This window comes from Trachypithecus francoisi, unplaced genomic scaffold (assembly GCF_009764315.1).
Source record: "Trachypithecus francoisi isolate TF-2019V2 unplaced genomic scaffold, Tfra_2.0 Lachesis_group17, whole genome shotgun sequence".
NCBI classification, from domain to species: Eukaryota; Metazoa; Chordata; class Mammalia; order Primates; family Cercopithecidae; genus Trachypithecus; species Trachypithecus francoisi.
In genome coordinates this window covers 18737615-18741868 of record NW_022681462.1, presented here as the reverse complement: position 1 = coordinate 18741868, position 4254 = coordinate 18737615, and positions in this window count along the sequence as shown.

The window sequence follows — 4254 nt, the reverse complement described above, 5'->3', positions numbered from 1 at the left end:
TAACTAAGTTAAGGATCTTGAGGCAGGTATTATCCAGGTGGGCCTAAAGGAGTCATGAGCATTCTTATCAAAGAGAGGAAGGAGGGTCAAGGCCAGGAAAAGGCAATGTGGTGATGGAAGCAGAGAGGGACTGGAAGATAATATGCTGCTGACTCAGTCCATGAGCCAAGGAATGCAGGTGGCCTCTGAAGAATAGAAAAAGGCAAAGAAATTGATTTTCCCTTTAAACCTTCAGAACAAACACAGCCCTGCCAATACTTTGTTTTAGGACTTCCGACCTCCAAACTGTGTGATAATACTTTTGTTTTTTTAAGCCACTAACTTTGTGGTCATTTGTTACAGCAGCAACGGGAAACTAGTAAATACTTCACCAAAGAAGATATATATGTGACAAAATAAGCACATGCAAAGATGTTCAACATCATTAGTCATTAGGGAAATGCAAATTAAAATCATGAGATGCTATCGCACGTCTACTAGCATAGCTAAAATTTTAAAACTGATAATGTCAAGTACTGGTGAGGACGTGGAACAACTGGAAAACTCATATGTTGCTGGTTAAAATATGAAATGGCACAGCCACTTTAGGAAATAATTCAGTAATTTCTTATACAGTTAAACATATACTTATCACATTACCCAATAATTCAACTTCTATATATTTATCCAAATTAAATGATAAGTAAAGCTAACCTAAAATGCTATGAATAGACATGAATGTTTATAGTGTCTTTATTTATAATCATCCAAAACTAGAAACAATTGAAATATAATTCAACTGGTAAATGAATAAACAATGATACATCCACACTATGGAAAACTATCCATCAATAAAACGGATACACACTAACATGGGTGACTCTCAATTGTATTATGTAAAGTGAAAAAGTCAGCCTCAAAGGCTCGTACTGTATGATTCCACTTATATGACATTCTGGGTGAGAAAAAATATAGACAGTAAAAATACCAATGATTATTTGGGCCTGAGAATGGGGGAAACAGTTGACTACAAGACATGAGGGTATTTGGGGAGGTGATAGAGATGCACTATGTCTCAATTGTGGTGGTAGTTATGTAACCGCATGTTGTTTGTTAAAACTCACAGAATTGAGTATCTCACTGCAGTATATTTTACTGCTTATAAATTGTACCTTATTTTTTAGTGGATAAAAGTGAGGTTAAAACCAACTCTGAATGTGTGTAGATCTAAATGTGAAAGGGGAAAACAAAAGCTTTAATGAATAAATATGGGGAAAGATATTTAAGAACTTAGGTTAAGCAAAAAGAAATTAAAAATTAAGAAATAGAATTATATTAACCTTAGGAACTTCTGTTTATCAAAAGACATCATTGAGAGAATGAAAATATAAGTTACAGAGTGGAAACAGGTAGTGGGAATATATTTAGCCAACAAAGAAATCATATCCAGAATATACAAATAATTCTTACAAATGAATAAAAAAATAGACTTTGTTTAATTCACAAAAGACACAACAGGTACTTTTTACAAAAGAGAATATTTTAAAGGCCCGTTCAATTTATGAGGGAAACACTCAATCCCATTAGTCACTATGGAAATGTAATTTAAAACCTAGACATAAATTCAAACCATAATGAGATACCATTACTCACCCACCAAAAATGGCTAACATTTCAAAGATTAGCAATCACAAATGTTGACAAGAATGTAGAGGAACTGGAAACTGTTGTACACTGATGGGGGGATGTAAATTAGCAAAACAATTTTGGAAAGCTATTTGGCAATATTTGCTGAAGTTGAACATTTGCAAATGCACCCATATGTTCACACACACAAAAAAAATGGTATAGAGTTCATCACTGTAGTCTTTGTGCTAGCTAAAAGGTAGAAACTGCTTACTTTCCCTCAACAGTAAATAAATATACCAAATAAATGATGGTATTTGTATTCAATAGAAAGGCTATATAACATATGCACAGATAGACAGCTGCCAAACATAGCAACAGGAGTGAATCTCACAAATACACTTATCACAAAAAGCCAGACAAAAGAATTCACACAGATTCCATTCACACAAAATTCAGTAACAGGTAAAACTAATTCATGATGTTACACATCAGGTTGGTGGTTATCTTTGGGAAGGAATATGTGAGTAATGATGAGGGGAGTTTGGGGGACATTATTTTATTTATTGATGTTAGTGATAGTTACACAGTGAGAATTCATCAGCCTATACCCTTACAATTTTTGCACTCTTTGGATGTATTGTATATTTCAATATAAAAGCTAAAACTAATTATAAGGGAATCCTTAAGGACACAGAAATACTGAGAAATATTAAGTTTTAAAACACTGCCTTAAGGCCAGGCACAGTGTCTCACGCCTGTAATCCCAGCACTTTGGGAGGCCAAGGCAGGCGGATCACCTGAGGTCAGGAGTTCAAGACCAGCCTGGCCAACATGGTGAAACCTGTCTCTACTAAAAACACACACACAAAAAAAAAATTCGCCGGGCAAGGCGGCATGCTCCTATAATCGCAGCTACTTGGGAGGCTGAGGCAGGAGAATCACTTGAACCCAGGAGGCCGAGGTTGCAGTGACCCGAGTTCATGCCACTGCACTCCAGCCTGGGCAACAGAGCGAGACTCTGTCTCAAAAAAATAAAAAATAAAAATAATAAAAAATAAAACACTGCCTTAAAACAATATGCAGAGGATGGTCTTATGTTTGTTGTTTTGGATGGCTCATCATTTTTCCCTTGTTTTTGTGGGAAAATAACTGTCCCCTTACAACCTTCCCCCCAAATATACACATACTCCTTTAGTCTGGGTGCCTGCCCTTGTCACATTCCATGTATTCGGGGGATTTCCTAATACAGTGCTCCATGCCCACTAATAAGCACCTTTGCTGGAATTTTAGATCTGGAGTGTAACCATTCAGGAACAAAAGTTGTTTAAAGATAAAACAATCTAAGGAAGGGTCCTAGGGAGATTGCCCATGATTTCAGTTGCTGACAGCTGAGTGCCACCAAGGTTCCTGTATATTCCACGGCCTGAGCATTCTACTTGATTTGAACAAGCCTCTGTAATATTCTTTTAATAAATACTTTTCATTGTGTGTGGTTTTGTTTTGTTTTGTTTGAGACAGAGTTTTGCTCTTGTGGCCCAGGCCGCAGTGCAGTGGCTCAGTCTCAGCTCACTGTAACCTCTGCCTCCCAGGTTCAAGCAATTCTCCTGCCTGGGCCTCCCAGGTAGCTGGGATTACAGGTGCTTGCCACCACGCCCGGCTAATATTTTGTATTTTTAGTAGAGACGGGGTTTTGCCATGTCGGGCAGGCTGCTCTTGAACTCCTGACCTCAGGTGATCTGCCGGCCTCAGCCTTCCAAAGTGCTGGGATTACAGGCATAAGCCACCACGCCCAGCCTTTTCATTGTTCAGGTAAGTCGGAGTCAGTTTTCCTTACTGGCAACCAAATAACAATAATGAAGTTGAGGCATGGTAGTACGATATAGAATCAGATAATATATACTAAAATTTTAAAAGTAACAGTTGCTTTTCTTTTCATTTTCCTTGTCTATATTTCTTACAACAAATAATGAATATGTATTATTTTTATAATATGAAAGGAGAATAAAACTATTTTTACAAGCAGAATTAGAGACAGAGATGGCATCAGACACCTAGAATGAGGTAGTTACCCCAGCTGAGCCCTTAGTGTATCTCTGACTTTTCTGGAATTTTTATAAATATCTCTTCACACTCTGTAGGTTGCCTTTTCTCTCCTTTACGGTGTCTTTGATAGACAAGCATTCTTAACTGTCGTACAATCCACTTTAATAAATTTCTCTGCTTTTTGATTGTTTTCTTGTTGTTTGTTTTTTTGAGAGGCAGCTCTGATATATCACTTACTGATGGATGTGGTCAGATAAGAACAACATAACTATCCTCATTGGCGGGAGTGTGGGTCCCTGTGTGGCTTTTTTCTTTGCTTTTATCATGTGATACATATACAGAGTAGTACATAAAATGTGCAAATACGTCAAAGAAAAATGATGAAATGAATATGTGTATAACCACTCGTCAAGAAATAGAATAGTTCCAGCGTCCTAGAAACTCCATGTGCCTCTCTCCTTCATACATCCCTCCCTCACACACTCCCAGTGATTACAGCTCTCTTGATGGCATGATAATCATTTTCTTCATTTCCTTTATCATTTATGTGCACATATAAACACACAAATATCTCTAACTGGTATCATAATTTACCTGTTTTTG